This window comes from Mauremys mutica, chromosome 1 (assembly GCF_020497125.1).
Source record: "Mauremys mutica isolate MM-2020 ecotype Southern chromosome 1, ASM2049712v1, whole genome shotgun sequence".
NCBI lineage: Eukaryota > Metazoa > Chordata > Testudines > Geoemydidae > Mauremys > Mauremys mutica.
In genome coordinates, this window is record NC_059072.1 from 156,811,975 (window position 1) to 156,827,026 (window position 15,052).

A 15,052-nucleotide genomic window follows, 5' to 3' on the forward strand; every position below is an offset into this window, starting at 1 on the left:
GCTGTCTACCCCTTCCTACTTATCCACGTGGGCACCAATGATACTTCTGAAAATGACCTTGAGCGGATCACTGCAGACTGCGTGGCTCTGGGAAGAAGGATAAAAGAGTTTGGGGCACAAGTGCTGTATTTGTTCATCCTCCCTGTTGAAGGAAAAGACCTAGGCAGGGACCGTCAAATGGTGGAAGTAAATGCATGGCTATGCAGGTGGTGTTGGCAAGAGGGCTTAGGCTTCTTCGACAACTAGCCGATGTTCCAGGAAAGAGGATTACTGTGCTGGGATGGGCTCCATCTAGCAAATACTGGGAAGAGCATTGTCTGACTAACCTGATAAGGAGAGCTTTAAACTAGGGCCTATGGGGGATGTTGACAAAAATCCAGCCAATGCACACGTAGGCTCAAGTAACAAAGACAATGGGGAAAGGGCTAATTTCTGGAGAAGGGACTAGAAATCACAAGAGCATTAAAAAGGCAAAAAGAAAAGCAACAGAGCAGTTTGCAGAATATTTTCGATACCTGTATACAAAGGTATAGGAAGAAAATTATGATTTAACTGGCATCACAGAGACTTGGTGGATCAAATCCCATGATTGGAGTGCCAGCATTGAGGGATATTGTTTGTTCCAAAAAGATAGGTATAGGGGAAAAGGAGGAGGTGTTGCTCTGTACATCAAGAATGTATACACTTGCTCTGAGGCTCAAGGGGAAGTGAACGACAGATCTACTGAAAATCTCTGGGTGAGGGAAAACAAGGGAAAAGAACAGTAGCAATGTCATGGTGGGGGTCCACAAAATCAGGAAGAGCAAGTGGATGAGTCATTCTACAAGTAGGTAACAAGATTAGGTAACACACATGAGGAAACAAGTATGGGGTCATCCATTTTGGATCTGGTTTTGACCAGCAGGGATGAATTAGTTGTGAACATGAAGGTGGTCGGGAACTTGGGAGGAAGTGATCATGATCTGATAGAATTCAAGATCTTATGCTAAGGAGGACATGAGAACAGCAAAACAAGGACACTGGACTTTGGAAAGGTGGATTTGAACCAACTCAGAGAAATAGTAGGCAAGTTCCCATAGACCAATTAGGAGGAAAAGGAGTCGAGGGGGTCTGGCAGTTATTAAAAGATGTAATACAAAAGGCTCAACATCAAGCTATTCCAATGCAGAGGAAAGATAAGAAGAGCCATAGGAGGCTAATGTGGCTGCACAAGGAGCTTTTTAGCGATCTAAAAATCAAAAGGGATACATATAGGAAATGGTAGAAGGGGCATGTTTATATCCAAGCATGTAGGGACAAAATCAGGAAAACTAAGGCAAAGAATGAGTTACAGCTGGCAAGAAATGTTAACAACAAGAAGAAGATCAAGGACGGTGTGAGTCCACTGCTCAATGGAGAACGTGAGCTGGTAACAGAAGATCATAGGAAAGCAGAGCTGCTCAATGCCTACTTTGCTTCAGTCTTCTCACAAAAAATAACATGTGACCGCACAACTAGCAAAGTTACCATAGACAATAAAGGGGAAGGGATATAGATTGGAATAAGTAAAGAACACATCAGATCTTCTGACCAATGTGAATGAATTCAAATCAGTGGAGCTGGATTCTGTGCACCCAAGGGTACTGAAGGAATTAGCTGAAAAAATCTTAGAGCCACTGGCAATAATATTTGCAAAATCATGTTGATGGGAGGGGTCCCAGAAGACTGTAGAAGTGTTAACCTAGTGTCCATCTTTAAAAAGGGGGAAAAGGAGGAACCAGGGAACTATAGACCAGTAAGCCTGGCTTTGATATCTGGGAAGCTACTAGAGCAATGTATAAAACATTCAATTTGTGAATATCTGGAGAATGAAGGGGTAATCCTAGCAGCCAGATTTACCAAGAACAAATCATACCAAACCAGCTTAATTTCCTTCTTTCACATGGTAATTGATTTGGTGGATAGAGTGAATACGGTGAACAGTCAGGCTTTTGACACAGTCTGATAAGTAAGTTGGAGAAAAGCGGGTTCATCAGAACTACCATTAAGTGGATACCGAATTGGTTAAAGAACCACAAACAAAGAGTAACTATTAATGGAATGATGTCAGATTGGAGGGAAGTCTCAAGTGGGGTTCCACAAGGATCTGTTCTGGGTCCTGGGTTTAACATCTTTATTAATGACCTGGATGTAGGAATAAAGAGCATACTGATCAGATTTGCAGATGACATAAAGCTGAGGGGGTTTGCCAATACTTTGGAGAATAGAGCTAAAATTAAAAAAGGAAATTGGAGAACTCAGCTATAGACAACAAAATGAAATTCAACAAAGACAAATGTAAGTTGCTCCACTTAAGGAAGAAAAACCAAATGCACAAATACAGAATGGGGAAAACTGGCCTGGCAGCAGCACTGCTGAGAAGGATCTGAGAGTTGTGGTGGATCACAACCTCAACATGAACAGCAATGTGATGCTGTTGCAAAAAAAGCAAATACAATTTTTGGTTGCATTAACAGAGGCATAGCATGCAAGTCAGGGGAGGTGATAGTACCATTCTTCTTGGTGCTAGTTAGTACTCCAGCTGAGACTTGTGTCCAATTTTGGTCACCAATGTATAGAAAGGACATAGAGAAACTGGAAAGGATCTATAGGCCAACAACAAAGATGATCAAAGGGATGGAATGCAAGCCATATGAGCAAAGGTTGAAGGAACATGGTATGTTTAGTTTGGAAAAGAGGAGATTAAGAGACAATATGATACCAGTTTTCAGACACTTGAAAGGCTGCCATAAAAAGATGGAGAAAATTTTGCCACAGAGGGCAGGACAAGAGGCAGTGGGTTCTAACTACAGCAAAGCAGATTTAGATTAAATCTCAGGAAGAACTTCCTAATTGTAAGAACAGTAGGACAATGGAACAGACTGCCTCGGGAGATTGTGGAAGCTTCTTCACTATAGGTTGTCAAAAGGAGGTTGGATAGCCGTCCATCTTGGATGGTTTAGACACAACAAATGCTGCATCTTGGCAAGGGCTTAGACTAGATCACTGGTTCTCAAACTTTCCAGACTACTGTATCCCTTTCAAGAGTCTGATTTGTCTTGCATACCCCCAAGTTTCACCTCACTTAAAAAATTACAAAATCAGACACAAAAATACAAGTGTCACAGCACACTATTACTGAAAAAATGCTGACTTTCTCATTTTTACCATATAATTAAAAAATAAATTGATTTGAATATAAATATTGTACTTACCATTCAGTATATAGTATAGAGAGCAGGATAAAAAAGTTGTATGAAATTTTAGTTTGTACTGTACTGACTTCGCTAGTGCTTTTTATGTAGCCTGTTGTAAAACTAGGCAAATATCTAGATGAGTTGCTGTACCCCATGGAAGACCTGTGAGTACCCTCAGGGGTACACATACCCCTGGTTGAGAACCACTGGACTAGGTGACCCCTCCGGTCCCTTCTAGCCCTATGATTCTATGATTTCCTATCTTACAGATGAGGAAACAGAGGCATGGAAAAGTTAAATGAATTACCCAAGATCACACTAGAAATCAGTGGCAGAGCTCAGAATAGAACTCAGATAATTCTGTGCGTTAACCATAAGTCCATCCTTCCTCTTACTATCAAACAATAGAGACACTGGTTTATTGGTATTGTCGTAATATAAGAAACTCCAGATGATAGGCATGAAACAGCTGCTAATGCAGTTCCTAGATCTGTCCTAAGAACATAGGCCTGGCAGGGATCTCACAGGTCACTGAGTGCAGTTCCCTGCTATCACAGACAGTCCCATCATATAATCCTGTTAATAAATGTATCAAGCTCTGTGTTAAAACTAGTTAGGTGGTTTGCCCCACTTCTGTTATTGGCAGGCTGTTCCAGAACTCTCTCCTCTGGGGGTTAGAAACCTTCTAATTTCCAGGCTAAATTTATTCATGGCCAGTTTATACCCATCAGCTTTTGGGCCAACAGTGCCATTTCCTTTAATTATATATAATTGTATTATAATACATTTACTTCAATTATATTAAAGGAAAACTTGAAGAGTAATTTAAGATTTTTTTTACTTTCTCTCTCTCACAAACACACACACTTGTTGCCACCGCTCCCCACCCCCTCTGCTGTCTGCCTATTTACTTGCTCGTCTTTAGAGTGTGAGGTCTTCATTACATGGAATAACCCTTCTATGTTTTCAGAAAACACCTCGCACACTGAATGCTACTGGAACATAATCATACTGAGATTCTATGGGAGTTTAGAAACATGCAGTAACAAAACAGGGAGGCTGGATGTCAAAGGGCACTGGGGAATGGAAGCCTTGTGCTTTTAAATCATCAGCCAAATCCAACACAGGCTGGTAGAGATTGAATTCCATTCCCAACTGATGATAGTCGTTTGTCAGCTGATATTAAACAAATTCTCAATCTTCGGAGGCAGGTGTCCACCTCCAATCTGAAGTTAATTAGTTCCCTGGTTGATAGTCTAAGCAGAGGCCAAGGACTGAAGAAACTATGGGCTTGTCCATACAAGAGTTTTAAACCATATCAAATCAAGTTAATCCTCTTTGAAAATACTTGCATATACACACCACAATCCATCACTGTTCGTTTGCTTCAAATCAAAGTAGTTTGGTCTATTGTTTGTGTGGCTGCAACTGCTGTGCACCACTTTTTGCATGCTTCTAAGAGCTATCCCACAGTGCTTTGCAGGTTGACAACTCCCTACCCCACTTTAAAAGCTTGCACAAAGCCAGATTTTACCCATTTGCTCCTGGATCCCAGTGTATCATTCTTATGATATGACCATGATAGTGCTCGAGAAGTCCCACAGCATGCCTCATGCAGCCGTTTGAAGCCAGGATGAAACCCTGGATCTCATCACCATCTGGGAAGTGTCAGTTCAGGAAGTCTGTGGTCAGCCCCCATAATAAAGACTTTTCTGTGGACATGGCAAAGCTGATGTCCATGAGGAGTCACAACTGACACCAAGCAATGCTGAATAAAGGGCAAGCAGCTCAGGAGAAAACACACTGCAATGAGTGACAAAAGGAGGCGATACAGCAGAGGTCATGTGACCTGTCCATTTTTAATGAACTCCCAGTGGTCAAACATCCCAAAGCTCTCTTATAGCACCCCTACCTGAGCCATGTATTGACCATCATAATCTTGTCTTGCCTTTGCTCTCCTCCTGTAGGGACAGGTAGAACCCCACTGAAGATCACCTGAGCCTCCATTTCTTTAAGCATCTTCCCCAGCCTGGCATAGTCTCCCATGGTGCATTCCAGTGAGAATCTAGCTGTATCATTTGTTCCCATGTGGAGGACAATCAGTGGATTCTTTCTAGCTCCCATTAGGATCCTCTGCAGCCTCAGGTCCACATCCCGTATCTTAACCCCGGCAGACAGTATACCCTTCTGTTGTCTGGATCAGCTCTGGTGACAGACCTGTCTGTTCTTCTTGACAAGGAGTCACCAATGAAGTAGACCTGACTCTTCCTGTGTTGGTGCAATTCCCCAGCCTTCCCCCTTCTGTTCTTTCTGGCTGGAAGTCCTCCTGTCTTTTGTTTGCACTTGCAATCTTCTGTGAGTCATTCTCTATCCTCCTGGGATCCTGAAATCTGGCTATCTCCATTGACTCTTCCCCTCTTCTTGTAGGACTAGCCGCTCCTCTCTTCATTCTTGCTCTCCCACCTGCAGTTAGTGCCTGCTGGGCCCCTTCTTCGTTTTCCAACTCAGCAAACTTGTTCCTAAGCTCTCTTTCTCCTTCAATAGCCAGTCTTTTCCTCTGCCTGGTGCTAGTAGTCACATGCTTCGCTGGCTACTTTCCTCATCCAGCAGTCTCCCCTCACAATTCTCCAGTCCAGCTTGCACCTGTGAGTCTTGAGTTTTCTCTTCAGCCTCCTCTTGCCACTTTTTAGGTAACCACTCCAGGATAATGTACATGCTGCAGCTTCCACAGCCAGCCATCTTCATTGTCTCTTCCATTCCTTGGATCTCTACCTCTGTAGCTATCATCACCTTCCCTGTCAAGAAGAAAAACACACACAGGCACCGACTTTCCAAAGGTGTGTGGTGGGGAGCTGATAGGGGGACTGCCGGTGGGTGCTCCCCACCATTTTTTCCCGGTGAGTGCTCCAGCCCCTGAATACCCACAGAGTTGGCATCTATGCACACATACACAAAACACAACATCCCACACTTCCCCCCACCCTGTCTGCCAAACTCTCCTTACAAATTCCGACTCAGACTTCCCTGTTTCCAGCTCTGTTTGTTGGCTCCCGTGCCACTGGTTGGAACACTTTTTGCTGCTGCTTCCAACCTATTCTGTAAATAGAGCCACCTGCCTTTCAAAAGGTCATATGCACACTCAACTACCATTTGGCAACCACTCAAGTGATACTTAAAATATTCCTTCCTTCTGTTCAAGAAGCCTGTGTATGGCTTCATTAACTAGGGCATCAGAGGATAAACTAGGTCTCCCAAAATAACAGGCTGCACCTCCACACCAGGATGCATGTCAGCAGTGGTCCTGGGGGCAAACTGTCCTTTCTCCATTAATTTAAATGAACTGAGTTCCAAAAGATCATAGCGTCATGGACTCTTCCAGACCACTCTGCATTTGTTTGTAAGAAATACCCATTTCTGCTTATAAATTCTGCACCCTGGCTGGGAGCAGAGGCAAAGGAGAGGCACATGGGTTCCAACAATTGCCCCAGTACAGTCTAGGAACCCCATGTGTGCAAAGCCATCAGTAATCTAAGCATTCCCCAGCTTTACAATCCAGTTGGGCAACACCTTATCAGTGGCATGAGAATGGCCCCAACCGTTGATCTCCCCACCCTGAATTGCTTGGCTACAAATCCGTAGCATTCTGAGTTGGCTAGCTTCCACCAGGCAATGGCGACCTGTTTCTCCATGGATATGGGGCACCACATATTGGTACACTGCTGCTGCAGCCCCATGGTCAGTTTTGCACAGATCTCAAAAATGGTAGCTCCCCCCATGCTGAAGTTTTCTTTCCACTGTTTGGTCATCCCACATCTACAGAGCAATTCTCTTCCACCAATCCACACTGGTTTCCGAGACCCATAAATGGCACTGAATATTTTGTAGCTCATCCAGGAACCGGTCCTCTAGTTTAAGCAGTCCAGCCCTATCTTCTTTCTCCTCATCCTGCTGTGACCACTTCAGAATTTTCTGCTGCCAGAGGAGCTGCTGCAGCTGCTGTAGAATAGTTTCCTGCTCCAGCATCAGCTGCTCAGTGGTGCAATGGACAAAGTCCAATTCTGGATTAGTTTAGCTTTGAGTGCTGTAATACAGCCCAGTCTCCATGTGTTCACACTGGTCACCACAGCAGTGCAGACATGGGTGGCTGGTGACCCGGCCGTTGGGGGAGGCTAGCCCCTGGCCCCTTCCCTTATGCCCAAGGCCCCACCCTTGCCCTTGTACCCAAGACCCCTGCCTTTCCCTTTTAACTCCCCTCCCCTGATACTCAGAGCACCCCCACCCTGGCCCCAACACCGGGTGGCTGTGGGGGGAGACCCCAGCCCAGGTGCTCCGGGCAGCACAGCCGCAGCTCCCCCAACCCTGGAGTGCTGGGCAGCCAGCCCCGGGGCGCCAGGTGACAGTGCCTCCAGCCCTGCTGCTCCGGGCAGCATGGCCCCAGCACCAGCCCCCCTGATTCCTTGCAGGAGACAGGCCAGCCTGGGCCAGCTAGGGCAGAGCACTGGAAACCGTGGGAGGGGGCCTGGCCTGGGGGCGGAGCATGGGCGGTGCCACGCTAGACTGTTTGGGGAGGCACAGCCTCCCCCTGCCTAAGATACCCGCTGCCCATGCTGCGTGGAGCAGTGTTGGGTTCGTGTTGGCTGACAGCAGTTTGAAAATGCTGCTAGCCCGCCCACAAAATAGGTATGGGGTGGAGACAGTGGAAACATGGGAGATATTTAAAAAACTTGAACCCACCTGGCTTTCTACAATTCACAGAGAATACAATCCTAGGATGCACTGTGCTCAGTAGTGAAGCAAATGACCATAGGATACCCCTAAGAACGCGACACCCTCAGTTTGCAGCAAATCACTGCCTTGTGTTCACACAATTCTAATTGAAAATGAAACAGGTGTTCCATGTGCACGCTGTTGGTGTCCGTGTACTGCAAGTTACCTGACACACACACAAAAATTCAGACTAAACCTCTCTTGCATGTAACCCCTATGCCCTCAGTTCAGGAGATGTCCCTGGCAGGGCAGAGGTGAGACACAGTGGTTTGACTGCTGCTATATATGTTGCATTTATAGCCATGTGCTCTGAACTTGGCTATCATTGTGATATCTTTCACAGCAATGCATTTACAGGCATTGAATAAAAATATTCAAACTTTCATTACAAAAAATAATATATAGTAGACACCCTGCAAGTTGCTAAATTCCATTGACATTGATTTGCAATTTTAAGTTCTCCTTGATTCCTTAGCCAAGGTTAATCCCCTGGCTAGGCTGCTTAGATATTCTGCCAGATAACCTTCAGAATTACCTCATCATGAGTCACATCTCCAATCAATCTTATTGACATGTTCACAAATCAGCATCCTCTGATAAATGAAAGGGAAAATCTTTCCATCTTAGGGGTTTTGGCTTCAGGTAGAGTCATTCTTAAGAGCTTTTGTTTGATAGAGATACAAAAACTGAATACAGATTGGCTTTCCCTTATTTGAATTAAACACAGTTATAAGCAGCCATATTTTTTTTTCTTCTGGGATAAAAGGTAATAACGTCAATTAATACTAGCTGAGGTTTTGGCCTATGGATATAGGGCTGTGATCTCATTTCCAGTGGTGTAACTCCACTAACTTCAGTGATGTTTGGGGTAGGTTCTAATCTCATTTATACACAGGTAAACTGAGAGTAACTCTAAAGACTTTAATGGAGATACTTATCCCGTTATACTGCTGTAACAGAGTGCAGAATCTGGCTCATCCTATATGTTTTAACATTAAAATCTTTCACAAAGCACTTGGAATAATAAGAAAATCAATACCATCTTACATTTATATAGTGCTTTTCATCTCATTGGATCCCAAAACACTTCACAGTCTGTGCACAGTAATCAGTGCAGGGTCTGCTTCTCATTGACCTTTAAAGCCTGCTGCTCCCCGTCCTACATCACTTCTGAGTAGCTAGGCACCTGGGGTCAGGAAATGGAGGCACACAAAATTCCAGGAGATAAGAAAGGCAGTGTTGGAGCTGGGGAGACAAGGGTGAGTGTCTTGGAGGAGATGACTGAATAGTGAGAGCAGGATTTCTGCTCTGATATAGCTTTACAGGGCAGGTCCCTTCCCCATGGAAGACCTCCTGAGGGTCTCAGGAGCAGGTTACCAGGCTATGTGGCTTCTAAGGTCAGTAGTGGTGGGGCTCTATTCCTGTGAACCTTAGGAAGGATGGCCTTGTGATTAAGACACCTGACTTAGCCCTGGACTACACTACGAGTTTACGTCAAATTTAGCAGCGTTAGATGGTTTTAACCCTGCACCCGTCCACACGACGAAATCATTTTTGTCGACTTAAAGGGCTCTTAAAATCGATTTCTGTACTCCTCCCCGACGAGGGGATTAGCACTGAAATCGACTCTGCTGGGTCGAATTTGGGGTAGTGTGGACGCAATTCAACGATATTGGCCTCCGGGAGCTATCCCAGAGTGCTCCATTGTGACCACTCTGGACAGCACTCTCAACTCAGATGCACTGGCCAGGTAGACAGGAAAAGCCCCACGAACTTTTGAATTTCATTTCCTGTTTGGCCAATGTAGCGAGCTGATCAGCACAGATGCCCATGCAGAGCTCATCAGCACAGGTGACCATGGAGTCCCAGAATCGCAAAAGAGCTCCAGCATGGACCAAACGGGAGGTACTGCATCTGATCGCTGTATGGGGAGACGAATCTGTGCTCTCCGAACTCCATTCCAAAAAATGAAATGCTGGAATATTTGAAAAAAATCTCCAAGGGCATGAAGGACAGAGGTTATAACAGGGACCTGCAGTAGTCCCGCGTGAAGCCTACCAAAGAACCAGAGAGGCAAACAGCCGCTCCGGATCAGAGCCCCAGACCTGCCGCTTCTATGATGAGCTGCATGCCATTCTAGGGGGTGCTCCTACAACTACCTGACCCCTGTGCTTCCCTCCTCCCCCACCCCTCCCAGGCTACCTTGGCAGTTATTCCCTCATTTGTGTGATGAATTAATAAAGAATGCATTAATTTGAAACAACAGTGACTTTATGGCCTCTGCAAGCGGAGATCAAAGCGGGGAGGTGAGGGCGGTTGGCTTACAGGAAAGTAGAGTGAACCAAGGGGGCGGGTTTTCATCAAGGAGAAACAAACAGAACTTTCACACTGTAGCCTGGCCAGTCATTAAACTGGTTTTCAAAGTTTCTCTGATGCACAGTGCACCCTGCTGTGCTCTTCTAAGCACCCTGGTGTCTGGCTGCACATAATCAGCAGCCAGGCGATTTACCTCAACCTCCCACCCCGCCATAAACGTCTCCCCCTTACTCTCACAGATATTGTGGAGCACACAGCAAGCAGTAATAACGATGGGAAAATTAGTTTCGCTGAGGTCTAACCGAGTCAGTAAACTGCGCTAGCGAGCTTTTAAATGTCCAAAGGCACATTTTACCACCATTCTGCACTTGCTCAGCCTATAGTTGAACTACTGTCCAGAGTTCATGAGCCATGGGAGCAAGGAGTAGGCTGGGGTAGGTGCGACCACGCAGTGCTGCCGGCTGGGAGAGCAGCCTGAGGCAGAAGCCTCCAGCTGGCATGATATTCCAGGCAGGACTGAATCTCCATTAGACGAAACTTAAAGAAGAGAATGACCTGGAGTCATTCCCATTTTTGTCCAGGCGCCCCCGACCAACCTCACTGAGGCCGGCCAGGAGCACCCATGTCTGCCCAAGCACCCCCAACCAACCTAACCAAGGTCGGCCAGCAGCACCCACAGGATGACGATGACAGTTAGCAGTCGTATTGTACCGTCCGCAAGGCAAGGCAGGGGATGCTGCTGTGTAGCACTGCAGTACCGCGTCACGGTGACAGTGAGCTGAGCAGGCTCCATGCTTGCCGTGGTATGTCGTCTGCATGGGTAACCCAGGAAAAAAGGCAAGAAATGATTTTTTGCCGTTGCTGTCATGGAAGGAGGGAGGAAGGGGAGGCCTGACAACGTGTACCCAGAACCACCCGTGACAATGTTTTTGCCCCATCAAGCATTGGGAGCTCAACCCAGAATTCCAATGGGTGGTGGAGACTGCGGGAACTGTGGGATAGCTACCCACAGTGCAACGCTCCGAAAATCGACGCTAGCCTCGGTACTGTGGACGCACACCGCCAACTTAATGCGCTTAGTGGGGACACACACAATAGACTGTATCAAATCAATTCCTAAAAAATCTACTTCTATTAAATCAACCTAATTTCATAATGTAGACATACCCTAAGAGTCTGGGCTCAAGTCCTAGCTCCCAGTGTAATCTTAGGTGTCCTAGTTCAAGCTATGCCTTCTCTCCATCTTCAGGACATCCTGCTATGGGTATGAATGTTTGACATGCAAACAGCTCTGATGATATTCCACTGTGAGAAAAACAAAAGGGGAAGAGATACAATCTTAACAATGTCGTGTGATGTATTCCAAAATCTAAAAAGAGTCTTTATGGTCCAGTCCTTTGCAGATCACCTTAATCACAAAACCTTCTCTGTCCCGAAGGAGACTGTTCCTTAGAGAGAGACTTTTTAAAGAGATGCCACTTGTTTCACAGGGGAAGGAGAGAACCAAATTATGCCAGAGACACATTCGCTGCCACTGAAGATGAGTCCCTGCACTGCAGCCCATTGTATTAATTCTTCCTGAGGTGCTTCTTTGAGTCGCCTTTGTTTTATTCCAAGCAGACTTCCAATTATAAAATAGCATCATTCAGTAAAATCTCAAGATTTCAAGCATAAATATTCAAAACATGCACAAAGTAGAGCAAAACTGACACTGCAGATTAAAACAGAAAAATCAATGGTGGTTTTTCTAATGCACACTACAACAGCTCCACCTAGAGGAGAACTTTGTAGTAACAACATCAATCTGAAATGAGTTACAGGCTTTGTTTTCCCCTCCCCAGTCCTGCACTTACCCTCATTTGTTGTGTCTCTGACTTTCTAGAATCCAGACATTGCTTATCTTGCAGGCTGGCTGCTGCACACTGCCCTTGAAACTAAAGGTTTAAAAAGAAGTCAATCTATTTCTTGCTCTGTTTCGACCTTTGTTGCTAAAAAGTGCAAAAAGCAAAGGTCTGCATCTCCTAGGTCATCATTCACACTGTGAGTATATAACAGTGGTTTTGTTACTCGCTTGCGACATTCATCTGACCTCTTTACCACAAACACAGATGACTTTTACCCACAACACAGCCACAGGTTAACCAGGTTTGTGCATCCAATTCTACCATGCTGCCTGCCTGTAGTGCATTCTGGGAAAATCTGGGCAGCTCTGCTAGGGCTAGCTTAGACTTGCTGAGGCCCAGGGCTGAAGCCAAAAGGCTAGCCCCACTGCCCTAGGGGTGGGGCTCAGGTTACAGGCCGCTGCGATTTCCTCTCCCACCCCCAGCGCGGTGGGGCTCGGGCTTTCACTTTGGCCCCTTCACAGGGCTTCGGCGGGCTCAGGCTTTGGCACTCCCCCGCGCCTGGATTATGTAGTGATTTTTGTTGTCAGAAGACGGTTGCGGTGCAATGAAGTTTGAGAACCCGTGGATTAGATATAATCTCAGTTGAATGAAACCTTAAACCAAATCCTAGGCTTTTATGCCTATCCCTGCTGGTGACTACGCACAGCATTTTCTCATCAGAGGCAGGCGAGCGGCACTGTGTCCAAAACTTTTTGTCTCAGTAAAGCCAGTTCTCATTTCCACCACAGTTGTTGCTGAGTGTTGTTTTAATGGCTTTAGTTATCAGACTGGCCCTACGTGGTGTTGTCATTGTTTTGCCAACACCGTCTAAATAACCTTCCTCAAAAAGGAAAGGCTAAAGACAGGTCAGAAATTCATACATTCTAAGGCTGGAAGGGACCATTGTGAGATCACCTAGTCTGACCTTGTTGGATCTTGTTATATCTTTCTCTGGTAGACTGAAGAGCCCATTATCAAATATTTGTTCCCCAGGTAGGTACTTACAGACAAGTTACTACTTAACCATCTCTTTGTTAAACTAAGTAGATTGAGCTTCTTGAGTTTATCACTATAAGGCAGGTTTTCTAATGCTTTAATCATTCTTGTGGCTCTTCTCTGAACTATCTCCAGTTTAACAATATCCTCTTGAAGTGTGAACACCAGAACAGGACACAGTATTCCAGCAGCAGTCACACCATTGCCAAATAAAGAGCTAAAATAATCTCACTACTCCTCAAGATTCCCCTGTTTATGTAGTCGTAGTAATATTGCAGTTTTTCTGGAACTGGGCAAAAAAATGATTCTCTCACTGTGGGTATGATTGTTTCACCTTGCCTACAGGCTTATGACACCAGTTGACAGCTCCACGTCATACCTCATCTAAACATACATAAAACAAGCTTTCAAATAATATATGATATGTGTGTGTGTAGGGTGGGTACATTAAACTCCAGAAATATGGTCCTTTTTGGAGAATTGCTCCATGCTTAAGAGCTTGGCGTGCTGTTTCTTTCAACTAAGAGTAGTTTGTACATAGCCCATAAAAACTAAACTGTCCTATGTATGTTTCATGTGATGGTGAATCACTGACCAAGCAAAGCGAGGCCCTACACTGAATTCACGGACATTTCTGTTTGTCTGTAATGCGATAACTTTTGAGCACCTCATCGAATCAATTTAAAAAAATTAGAGAATGTTCTAGGCATCAGTGGCAGAGCTCTATTGATTTTGGTGAAGATTGGAACCTAGAGAAGTCTGATTTCCACTGATCTAAGTGAGAGGAAAATCAGATCCACAGAATGCACACTTGGTGCTGCAGCCAGAGGAATCTCTAGTGCCTCCACCTGCTGCCTACACATCTTACAAGAAAAGCTCAATATGCTGTGTTCTCGTTGGGTGAACAGCTCAGTCTACGTAAACAGTGAAGAGTTTTCACTTTCAGAGAGTTAGAGATTCATAGATTATAAGGACAGAAGGGACCACTGTGATCATCTTGTCTGACCTCCTATATGACAGGCCATGGGACTTCCTGAATTAATAACTGAACTTGAACATATCTAGTAGAATAACATCCAATCTTGATTTTAAAATTTCCAGAGATGGAGAATCCACCACAACTCTTGGTAAATTATTCCAATGGTTAATTACCCTCATTGTTAAAAATTTGCACCTTATTTCCAGTCTGAATTTGTCTAGCTTCAACTTCCAGCCACTGACTTATATATATATATACCTTTGCCTACTAGACTGAAGGGCCCTCTTACCAAATTTGTGTTCTTTATGTAGGTACTTAGGTACTTATAGACTGTGTTCAGGTCACCCCTTAACCTTCTCTTCATTAAGCTAAATAGATTGAGCTCCATGAGTCTCACAGCATGTTTTCCAGTCTTATAATCATTCTCATGGCTCTTCTCTGTACCTTTCTTGTATGTTTATAGCTCTGGTGCCCTAATAGATTGAGGCCAAATGCTATTTAATGTTATAGACCCTCTCTTTTACTTCTAGATAACTGTTTGAAATTCATTCTAGACCGACAGAGTGAAAGCTTAGCCGTATTGAAGTCAATAGGTAATTTTACCATGGACTTAAATGGAGCCAGGATTTCACCCAAACTGATCAGAAATTCTCTTTGCTGTCTTATTTGAAGTTAGTTGGTAGGTTTTTATTGAAGTCCCTATCACAAACAAAATCACATCACAAGCATGTCACCACAAGTGGACTTTAACTGACCCCTTGTTGGCAGCCTTAGCAGAGGGGACACAGATACTGAATTCGCCAGTACATCTAGCTCTTCCAGCTCAGGACTGGGATACCTTGCCAAGGTCTGTGTGTGTGGGAAGCTTGCACAACCATCACTGATGCTGGTGTGAG